The sequence below is a fragment of the Ischnura elegans genome, chromosome 9 (genome assembly GCF_921293095.1).
Source record: "Ischnura elegans chromosome 9, ioIscEleg1.1, whole genome shotgun sequence".
NCBI lineage: Eukaryota > Metazoa > Arthropoda > Insecta > Odonata > Coenagrionidae > Ischnura > Ischnura elegans.
Genome location: NC_060254.1, coordinates 93,896,166 through 93,908,793, shown reverse-complemented (window position 1 = coordinate 93,908,793; position 12,628 = coordinate 93,896,166). Strand labels below are relative to the sequence as shown.

General features: G+C 37.7%; 1 protein-coding gene across 2 annotated transcripts in view; it reads left to right on the top strand.

Moving 5' to 3' along the window:
• LOC124165258 (polyamine-transporting ATPase 13A3-like) overlaps nucleotides 1-12,628 on the top strand; it is a 95,325-nt gene that overhangs the window by 43,704 nt on the left and 38,993 nt on the right. The window lies entirely within an intron of this gene.

Sequence of the window (12,628 nt, the reverse complement as noted above, 5' to 3'; positions counted from 1 at the left end):
AATCTGATTAACTAGAAAGAAATATGAGGGCAGGATTTACAAGTCTCTCATGAGAAATAATTACTTGTTTGTGAGTAAAAGACCAATATTAAGAAGACCTCGCAATGAACCAATCCAAAACCTTTTGATTATACTTCCCATCGATGTCTATGCATAGACGAGGAAACACTATTAGTATGAAATAACATCATCTCGCTAATTATGGACTGCAACGACCAGAAACTAACCTAAGTATCTATATCAGCATCTCATTCCCTTAAACGCCGAAGAAAATACATGCTTCCATTTTCATACTAATAGCAAACATGCACATCTCGCAAAGAATAAGCATGATGGTAATAGCACCATGGCTATTTTAAATCATACAGGCCGATGTCTGTCTAATATTTACCTCGCTGATTTCTATTCCTATGACGAAATGAAAGTAGGGGCTTCATTGTTGGTTAGGCAACTCATCAATAGATTTTCTCTAAGGTATGACACAAGTACACTTGAGACCTCGGGCGCAGCTTTCCGGCCATGTCTGCCGACGATTTACATTGCTGATTCCTATTCCCATGACAATATGAAAGTTGGGGCTTCACATTTGGTTAAACGGTTGATGTATAGTGATACGTGAAAATCGCATACGCGATAAGTGCGCTATTGATGCGAAACACTTGAATAAATGCGATATAGGCGCGACGACTGGACTTTTATGATATTTAAACCGCAAATTTGCCTTTTCGATGGCAAAATTCGTAAATTTAGTGCCGAGCCCACCCCTCGCTGCGCCACTGGACGTGGGGCCTTACTACTTCATTGATGGTTACTTGTATTTTCATCGGCAGCCACTAGAGAGGTTGAGAGAGAATCCTGGTAGCTTCTGCGATGTTAAGCAAATATTTCTAGCCATTTGTCCAGAACAATCTGAGTTTGGCAATGCTGCACCCCACACAATCTGCACACAAGTTAGCATCGTGGATGCAGAGAGGTTTTTCAGCCAGTAGAATCTAGTTGTGACTGACAGACGCAACTAGTTGAAGGAAGAAAGTTTTGAAACTTGTTCAATGTTGATTTTAAACTAGTGGAAATTATATTCTAGTAACTAACATAATTTTTAATTATTTAATTTATGTCTTATTCCTTAATTTATTAGTGTTATAACCCATAATTATTTACACTATTACGCATTTTTTTCAAATAACTGTGTTTCATCACACATTGTCGTCAACTACTAGTGCCTACATGATGAAAATAAAGAAAAAAAAGATGCTAAAACATGCTATAAACTGTAATTGAAAGTGCTATCAAATTAAAATGAAAGTGCTATATTCACGTATCTCTCTACTCATGTATGAATTTTCTCTGAGGCGCCACACAAGTACACTTGTGACTTGAACACCTGACTACTCAAAAAATGATCGCGTTAAGCCAGATTTAGGGTACCTACTCGCATAGTGAGGAGGTAAGAAGTGGAAGTGGAGATAGAGGTAGAGGTCGCGGTACCTCGAGGTAACACAAATGCATTGTATGTTACGGGCACGCGCTTAGTGAGCAGTTCGAGGTAGAGGAGTACCTCGCGGTTCACCAGGAGGTCGTGTGGGACCGCTTTCAAAGACAAACGAGTTTGTCTTTCGAGCGGTGTGTCGCGAGGTATATCGGGAGGCTTCTCCGTGATTGGTGCGTTCAAGGCCCGTTTCATGTGACAACCTCATGTATTCCTGAAATTTGTCGGGGCATTCCTTTTGTTGCAAATACAGATGGTGATATTCTCTCAGATCTTGTTGCACTTGTTTTATGGGATGAGCACTGAATTCGCGATTACTTAACGACCAATCAGCCACCACTTACACGCTGATGACATGTCGTCACCATCACCACTACTATCGCTTAACATTGTAAAAATGTTACAACTAACCAAATAATCATTATACTTGATGAAACACGGTGAAAGACTGGCTCGTGGTCGAGGCTATGGGAAAGCTGCGAGCGTAAACCTCTTTACTATGCGATACTACCTCTACCTCCACCTCAATCTCCATGACTACCTCTATCTCCACCTCCACCTCTACCTCCTTACTATGTGAGAACCCTTAGAGAGCGATACCCCACATTCTTAACCGCAGAGAACTCTAACTAGAAAGAGTACGGAGACGATGGTGGAGTGTGGAGCATCGTCGTGGCTGGCGACGCGACGCCTTAAACTAATCGAACCCTGACCACGAAATGCATACGGAAGTAAGTGAAGCGGCGGATTAGCCATCAAACAGAGCGTGGAGATACACAACCTTGAACTCGAGATTTCGCCGCGTCTGGCGTCACGCTTTTTAATAACCTAAGTGGTCTCTCTCTCTCTCTCTCTCTCTCTCTTTGAAGCATTCCCTCTCGCGGTCTTCCTCTCGAGAGGCAGGAGGAGGGGAAATCAGCATCCCACTTTCCCGTGGACCACCTCCACGGAACAGTCTCACGCCGCGGCGCGCCGCCGATAAACGTCACTTCGGTATTTTCTCGCCTCCGGGCTGCGGCCGAGCCGAATCGCGAGAAAGAGAGATCGAGGGGAAATGAATTCGCGATATATTTTCAAAGGAAGGCACTTTGTTTTAATTCACGTTTTTTTTTAATTCCCGGGCCGGATATCCGGATATCTACTGTCATCTTTTTTACGTTAGCAGACCTGTTTTTGTACACGTACTAATGGGGGTACAATTAAAATTTTCTTACATAACACTATTTGGGTGGCTAACACATGTACCTTAATAACTTAGTACCGTAAATGCCCATGTAATAATTATCATAATTATTAAGTAATCGTTAAAGATTGTTCACGAATTTGGGCATTGATTTATTTTCAAATTTCCGTGATAATTCTCCTGGTACGAAATATTCCAACTTTTACAATACAATTATTCCGATGAAAATTATTGCCATTGGCATATCTCCAAATGTACTTAAATATGCAGTGTAGTAATGAAAAAATAGCATTTTACTAGGAAAGAGTGATCTTACCTATCGAATAGACTTGATTCGTGATCTGGCTCAATAAATACGGCAGGAGCTTGAAGGGTTGATTAGAGTTATTATTGCACCATATGTAAATCAAGGGGTATGAAGAGATGTATTAACTGTGGGACTTCTACAAAATGGATGGAGGTGAGAGAGACTTAACGACTTGTGCACCGTTTTAATTTTTATTATTTGTTATTAATTACTTCATATCTAAATAGAATAAATGAATATCTATGATGCAACTTTTAATGATTCCTGCCAAATTATGAGCGTACTACGAAATCAAATACAAGACATGATCAAAATTATTGAGATGATATCATTTATGTATTATAGTCAATGAAGTCTTTTAAATCTAAGGATAGGAAAATATTTTGCAACGTAACACAGACACAGAAATAGGTATTCGAAAAGATCTCTAGAATATCAAAATCTTATGTTAGACCTCTATTTGGATCGGAAGTTAGCTTGTGCATAATGTCACACCATTCTTAAAAATTACGATGCAAGCAAAGATTATCAACATTTTCACTGGCCACAATATGTTACATTCGGACAAAAGGCATCATAATGAAAACCATAGTCGATAAAAAATTATTTTTGGCTACCTCTACGCTTTTCAAGGCATCTTTGGGATAAGATGTTAAAACGAGCTGTGCACTCTGGAAATACTTCATTTGAAAGCGGGCAGCAAACTGCACTACATGAGTCACACACGAGTGATCCAGAGGGTCAATCGTTAAAAAGAGAAAGTACCGCGAAGAAAAGAGGAATCGAATCATTGAGTACTCGTTCTGAGACTGAGCATCATCAATGGCCCTTCAAAAGTCTCTCCACCAGTTCCGACAGCTCGGTGGTTTTATTTTCACTTTTATGACCATCTAACCACAGGGCAGAATCTCCTACACTCGGCTGAATGAGGATAGAATATGATATTTTTTTAAATTCTCCTTTTATTTTAACTGTATCGGTTTTTTAAAAAGATATTTTATTGCCTTTATTTGCATATACAAACTTGGTCCTTCTAAGCCATATGGCTTGTCAGAAGGTTCCAGTTATTCAATACAACATGTGGCACATTGAGAGCATAGTATTTATATTACAAGTTTCAACTTCAACTTTAGGGGCTTTTAAACAAAACTATTATAATTTAATATATTTTGTACATTTCAGATTAAAATAGAAATTACAAGTTTGCAATATCACTTATTAACCAATCTTTCACTTTTCTTTTAATATCGGCCAAAGATTTGAGATTACATAAAGCCTTTGGCATACAATTAAAGGAATGAGGTACAACATACTTCAGCAACCTTGAAAAAAATAAAATAAAGCAGAAGAAAAGAAAGAAGATAAAATTTCGAGAAACAATGACAGTAGGCAAATATAAATTGGTTGCATCTCCATTTAATACTCTCGTGTGTAGAGCCAAATATCCCTTCACTCTCAAATTCTCTTTCTAATCGTTATAAAACACCTTGGATAGCAACGATGCAAAAACGACCAATGTAAAATAAACACTCCATAAAACTATACAATTATAAACTCAAAACGATTAAAAAAACAAACCGTAACTTCATAGAGCAGGGATCGGCAAACTGCGGTGTCTTTCAAATATTTCATACAATTCATCCAATTTTTACGGAAAATTGCACGCAAAAAATAAGAGGAATTGCATTATGAAAGAGTTTCTTATATACCCTTACTTCTTCCCCATTAAATGGAAGTCGCTGTAGAAAACACCAATATTTTCACAACCCACGAAGCCGAGCCAATTTGAATACGAGGCCCGTACGCATATGCTAGTTAGAAGTATGAAAGGGTGGCCAACCCCTGATATTATGTACATTCCGTCTTATGTGAAGACGAATTCGACGCAGAGCATCACAAAATTTTCCTCAGTGTACACCTATAGGGCACTGCACCCAATTTTAACGAACACAAGTAAAATAGAATACTCGAGAACGTACTAAACCCACACAAATTCTTCTTCTCATAGTCAGCTATCTTAAAAAAAAAGTGTGGTGAACGACCCAGAAGCCCAGGTGGCTTCACAGAAAAGGCCAAACAGAACGGAACCCTCAAGTAAATTTAACATTAATGGACAAAATGCAAAATTACACCCATTATACACATTCGAACCGAAGATACCTTCAATGCATATTTAATTTGCAAAATTTCTAAATAAATGGGCTAAATCATTATGGGATCGATCATCGGTATACAGTCAAATAGACTAAATACAACTGCCCTCGTTATTGCTACCGACGAGAAACCCAATTAAAAAATCCAGAAGATAAAATTTCGAGAAAAAAAGGACAGTAGGCATATATAAATTGGTTGCATCTCCATTTAATACTCTCGTGTGCAGAGCCAAATATCTCTTCACTCTCAAATTCTCTTTCTAATCGTTACCATTTACTCTCCACATTAACCATTCACTATTGCCCTACCCGCATTATACTGCGATATGACCTATGATTAGTAATGACTTTCGAAAAGCATTATACTTCACGGTGTCAATTCTCGATCACGAATCATTATCAAAAGGCTTTAATTTCGTTAAATAAGGCCGTTCAATACTTAATTTCAAATATACACCACATTTTTTACCTTCCTCCGGATCAGAACCAATCTTCTATATTATTTCTACTGAACTACCTTTTTCTCAACTTATACGCCACGAAACTCTACAAATGAGGTACCAAAATGCACAGAATTTATCAGAGAACATGCAACGGCATATCTTACTTCCTAAATATTGCTTTTGTTTCCTAAAATTGGTTCTTAAATAATTAAAAAAAAAACAAAACCAAAAACAAAAAAAAACAAATCCGGTAAATATTCCTGACGTTAACGGCACACAAACTGATACATTTGTTCATTTGCAGCAATATCTCGCATTCTTTAAATAACTTTTATCAAAATGCGGCTGATTCCACATTCAAGTCTCCTGTTGATACGGAAGTATGAGTCATCATGTGTGTTTAACAGCGGATAGTGTAATTACTTCCAATGTTGTGTTTTAAGAGGTCCTCTGACCTCAATTTGTACATAAACATTCCAATTTAATTTGTATTTTGTAAAGACCCGGCCTTTTTTTCTACATTTAAAAATTAGAAACGCGCCTATCCCTCTGTGGACCTGCATTGAAAAGAGCGGGGGAACCCCGCTGGGAGCGGGCGCAGCACGCTCGTCTTTTATTAATAATAGAATGTTGAAGGAAAATTTTTCATCTAAATGTAAAAAGGTCCACGGTGCTTTCATTAGTAATGCATCAAATCGCTACTGTTTGCTAAGTTTCTTCGTTTCACCAGCAATTCGCTCCGTCCGAGAGACTAAACGAATACGCTGAAGAACCGCTTATTCGCACGTAGCAATTTTTCCTGTTTTTTTCTGCATTTACTGCGGAGTTTCAGTGCCGTTAATGTGCAACTTCGACTACAGGATTTCATTTATCTGACCAGTTAATCGTAAAACAAGATACGATGCTCATACACAGAGCAAAACTGCTTTCTCCATACGGGTCTAGGCATAAGAACAGCATTAAAGAAAACAAGATTTACCAGTACTGTTTCAACGTGAGTTTCACATGAGAAATCAGGGCGGTGGACTATTGACTAGAAAATAACTTGCTTTGAATCACTGTTGAAAGGGAGGCACTATCGAAATCTTCCTTATAAATATCAGTTGCTTTTTATGCATTGCGTTAGCCATTTAAACTTGCATTATTCTGTATCTGAGCACCTCTCACCTGACCCATTTTAAAGTTAGATATTTTAGTTCAGATATATACTTTAATGGCTCAAAAAGGGCATTATTATAGTGAATATGATTGATTTTAAGTTCTCTACATTTACTGATCACGGAAATATACGTACAATAATGCAGATTAAAAAATTTACTTTCTGATATCAGGAAATTTCAAACTTTTAAACGTCGGCGAACTGTCTAAAAAAATAATCGGTGGCTAAAAAGAAGTCTAGCATTAAACACGACTTTTGATTTAACTATTAATTTGTTAACCCAATATTTATATCTCAACATATGACAAAATAAAACAATTTGCTCCGCGTGTGTGTTTACTTCGATGATTCAACACAGCAGAAGCCTAGCACTGAACCAAATTCAATTAAAAATGAATGATTGCATCGGATTAAATCATGAATTTCCCAATGGCAATGAGAATTAAGACATAGAAACGGCCTATTACATGTCACAATGCAGTGGATGTGCCTACCAGGGATATCACCACGAAGAGGTAAAACAAAATGAATTTTGTCGCTGGCATGTTCGTAGTATCACCACCTTCATGCTTGCTCAATCCTCTTACTCTTCCTTCAGCTTCCGCAACTAAAAGCGTCAGTGCTCGACTTGGAAATGACTTTTCGCTTTATTAACATGGCTGTAGCATGCCATAATTTCACACTTCCCAGCATATACTGAGTGGTCGTCACGAAAGCATAATTACAATATTTCCTCGCCAAGCGAAAATTCGAATTGTTCACGAAAGGAAGTGTCGCAGTACTTGACAATCGTTAGAAGGTCATTTTCTTACGCACTGAGGACTCCTCAAGGATGCTTCCAGCCCCAACTTTGCACGCTCCCGTTGAATTGTTAGTCAACATTACAAAATCTCACCACGAACATGAAAATTGCTGGAGAGTGAACAAGAGTAAAGTTTTGACAGGCGGAAATTCAAGCGTGAGAGAATTAAGATAAAATTACGTCGCTTACGCTTCTTCAATGACTAACCCTTTCTAGCTGAACCATCAAATAGTTTTATTTTTTGTGTTTCGCTCGTGCACCCATTCAATGCGAGAATCCAAGGAAGTACAGCTCATTGCTTCAAGCACGCCCGAGTATAGAAGCGCAGAAGATCTTAGCGAACAGACCGTGGAAGCGTAGATAATCACCAAGGACCTCCAAGCCAGAAAGCCTCCTGCCCACAAGAAACTTGACACGTAAACCTTGAGAGAAGAATGCACACAAGAGGAAAAATGTTCGGTTCTTTAATTTCTGATGCATGCGTCAGCAATATTTAATATCCCCTCGTCCAGCAATTATCTTCCGAACTGGAAAGAAAAAATGCAATCAAGAACATTACTAGTCTTTAAATTCCACTAACTTTCGTTCCAGGGTCAAATCAGATTCCATGGCCAATTATTCATCATCATCATCATTAGTCAACAATCCTAAGATTGGTTTGACGCAGCTCTCCATTTCTCTCTCCTATTCGCTAATCTCTTCATAGCTACATATTTATTCTCTTTTACATCCTTTATAACCTGTCCGATATAACTCATTCGGGGCCGTCCCTTGCCCTTTTTCCCTTCCACTTGTCCTTCAAGGCAAATTATTATCAAGAAATTTTCATTAGGCAAAGGATTATACCACTTACAATATTAAGAAAGGAATTTGTTTTACTAAATTTTCCAAGGAGTTGTCTCCTTTCTTATGAGACATGGTGGCACGTTAAATTTTATCCAATATAAACTTCAAATACAAAATTCAACCTTGTAAAATTAGGATCCTGGTCATGAACGACGGTTTCTACTCTATGATCGCTAGAAGTTAGTTAAGCCGAATAAAAATCAGTCATCAGTGAGATCCAAATACTAAGGTATAGAATTTTCTGAAATTAATTATTGTAGGCGAAAAGAAAAATGCATTCAAAGATGAGCCAGAAATAAGTAAATTAATTTCCCTTAAAATATGATTCAGTAAGCATAAGTGGAATGCCATTCGATAACTTCTGAAAGAAAGAAAATTTCGATAACTTCAATAGGAGTTTTTATTTCTTTCGCTCTTTTTCCGGGTCTAGTTTGCTAGGAAGTAATACAGATGGAAAACTAAAACAAAATTCCAGATCGATTACAGGCGTGAGACTTAAATTTCTCGAGAAATATTTTAGGGATGATCGTTAGGATAGGATCGTTTCAAAAATTCTATTCTCTATTCTTCCAATTTTTGGGCACTGAATCGGAATCGAGAATCGAGCTACAGTTGATTCCGTGGATTCTAGGAAAAAAATATTGTGAAAATTTACAATAAAGTTGGGGAATATATACCGCCACACAGCTGAGCGATTGTGCACGTAACGGTATTAATTTAACAACTTATGTCTGAAACAGTATTAGTGCTTATTATTTTAGCAAAGCTGAGGATATGTTACATTAATTCTAATCCGCTATTTTTAATAAATATACTTTTTGAGCCACTTAATTCCCTTCGTTATTTTACTCAATTCAAATTCTTTAATTTTATGACAGCAATGCTATTTAGAAATGAATACCCCAGCCTGTTAGTATGAATAATAATCGATGGAATCGGAATCGAGAATCGAAAATCGAGAATCGATTTGAAAGAATCGGAATAAGAATCGAAAAATGTGAAATCGACTCATCCTTAAAATATTTGCAAAGGTTTCCGTCAGAGAAATTCAATCCAAGGCAGCGTACGCGTCATCCCCTGCAAGGTCGCGGACGGCACACAATGGATGCAAAGTCAATTGACACAAGTCGTGGGCTCTGCATCGGCGCATGTCAGCATTGGCCTACTCTGGCTAAAGAGCTCCTTGAAGTAGGCGTCGCGGCCGGCTATTAGCCATCGTTAACGTTCCCACGTACAAAGAATTAACCCATTAACATTTGGAAGAGAAGGCGCTTGCAATCTTTGAGGTCACTCAACGAGATGCCGAGGAAAAGTTTTCACTGCTAATCGCTGCAAAATTCTTCTTCCTCGTCCACCGATAAAAATGCTCTGGCTACAGAACACTGATCTCGACTTAGTGGAACTAGCTCGTGAAAGTTAAACGGAGATAAGGAACCTAACGGCTAAACCTAAACTGGTTTAAAATGAATATTGAGATATGGATGGGCATTAATTACAAGGATGGAAACTACTCTAAAGCCTATGTTAAAAACATCTTTCTCGCGTAAAGACAATCTTTCACTCAAGTTTACAAGGAAACTACTACAAAGGGGCTTAAAAAAAGCTAGATGACTATCAAAATAACTTGAACTAACTTGCATCACTTACATTTTCTGTTTTCTTACGTTCACCTTATTGTTGTCAAGCTAACAAGGTGAATAGAAAGGAATAGAACGGAAAAAATGTATCATATACGTACAAATAAATTTTTAATGAAGCTGAAAAGACAATCTTTCAATCCATATTATCTGATAACTTGAGTATTCGCAAGGAATTATCTCAGCAGAGTTCAGTTGCCCTTCTATGGAATTTGAGCATGAAACCGCAAGATAAGATTTGAGATCATCGAGATAGTTTTCGTTGAGGAAGGATTCGCGATCAATGTGCGTAAAGTGTAATCATATCGCAAAATCTAAGCGGCACCATCTACTTCAATAGAAAAACGATTGAATCGTTACGTTGCAGCAGGTATATAATGCTATTAGAAACCATTTGGCTGTGTGGCCGTGTGATCCACACCGCATGAATGGATAAATCCCAATATTTTTCGAGGTCAATTTTCGAGGAAAAATGGTCGTTTTCCTTGACCCATCAGCATCGATCAAGAAACGATGGGATAACTACGGCATTGACCTAAGAACATGTCTGTTATAATGTACCATAACTATCTATTGATTGACCTGAAAGAATTCCGCACTCATTTAGTATTTTATTATCGAAGGATTTCACCGATGGAAGCAGAATTTTTAAAGAGTCAACATTTAGAATTACGGCACAATAAAAAATATTGAAAAAACAAATTCTTCTAAAAAAAAGTACAAAATACACTAAAAGTAAAAGAAATTACATTTTAGAAGTGATTCGTATAATCAATTGAACCTGAGCTGTTAAAAAAATCCCTAAAATGTTTAACTAACACCATCTGTTGATCAAGGTTTTAAACTATATTTCCATATGGAAGTGAGATAATTAATTTGCGCAAAATGGAATAAAATTTCAAATTCCTATATATTGAATATTGTATTGCCAACAGTAGCAAGCAGTTGTGCAAATTTCAAGCCAATCCGACATTGGGAAGTGTATTAAGAAAAAGCGTATAAAAATGTTGCCACTACCGTCTCTAAGGCGGAGCCTACTTCATATCAGGAGTTAAATTAATGATGTAAGATGTAAATTTAAGGATAATTAACTCAGAGCCTGCAACCATAATGAGGAGAACTTCACAAAATAATGCACTTAGAGAGGAAGTCTAGTTCCTCCTACCAAGCCGTTCGTGGTTTCCGCAGGAAGTTCCTTTTTACTCGTAAAAATCAGCCAGCATATTTCTACGAGAGCGGGATTTCCACAACACTAGCACCACAACCGACGCTTAGGTATCGAAAATCAACTGAAAGCCAAGTTTTTTTACACTTCTTCAAAGAAAAAATTATATTTTCGTGATGTCCCAACAGTAATACGAATCGTGAACTAAATCTTCAAATACATATTTGAATGGCATTTAGGTTTACGAAGATTAAAGTTTTTCTCTTAAGTATAAAAGAACGAATTCGGGTCTGGTTTTTTTATTTCAGAAGACTTTAGGTTCGAGATATGCCGACTGATAGCGTAAGATGATGAAGCGCTACGGCCTGAAAAAGACTCCCGTCATCGAGGAAGACGCTTTTATGGAAATGCAGAGGTGGTCACTGCTCCATCACAATCACGGGGAATATGAAGGTGGTTTCAAATATTTTTAAGTCTCGTACAAAAAAACCTTAACTTGTCCCCAATTTGTTCAACCCTTATAGTGCCGGGGAGCAGGAATCTCCTCTATCTCTCGCGAAAAGTGCCTCTTAGATGCTGATAATTAACTAATCATACAATTGTCAACATTCATTTTATTTTAACATTAACTATTTTCGTTGCTGACGGCTTCCGGGTGCAGCTGCGTGTTGCGCTTTGTCGTGCAAGCTTTCGCGTCCGTTACAGGGCGCATCATTACATTCATCGCCTGATGATGCCCCCTGTAACGGACGCAAAAGCTTGCACGACAAAGCGCAACACCCAACTGCACCCGGAAGCCGTTAGCAACGATGCCTCTCGCTGCGAAAACCTGCGTTCAAAAAAATCAACTATTTTCTTCAAATTATAAAAATTAACTCATATTACCGAGCATTCATCAAATAATATAATGAAAAGGTGAAACCACATATAATGAAGATTTCCTAAAGTTTTTGTACATATACCTTTACTTGTTTTTTAGGCCTATTTTTTTCCCCTAACCTACTGCAAAATCAGCAAAAATGCCTCGGCACTTTTGGAATAGTACCTAGAAAATCAGTTGGCACTCAAAGGGCTAACATTGACACAAATTTGGGCATGAGAACTTGTTAAGATCTCCGTCTTCTCTACAATGGCTAACAATTGGGTAGCTCGACTTCTTAATCAATTTTTGGGGATGGTTCATTTTGGCCAACGAATTTACATACCCAGAGTAACAATTAGATATCTGAATCCTTTAGAAGGAGAAAATATAACTTCGGCGGATTTTTTTCTGCCGATCAATTAGCGTTTCTTTACAAAAAATAAACGAAAGTAAGTAAAACCTCGACACTCGAATAAGTTGACCGGAGATTCGAGGACGGAAAGCTGAATATGTCAACTACGTAGTAACCATGGCAACTGGACGGGAGTACTAAATGATACTCCATTCTTTCCTCAGAAAATT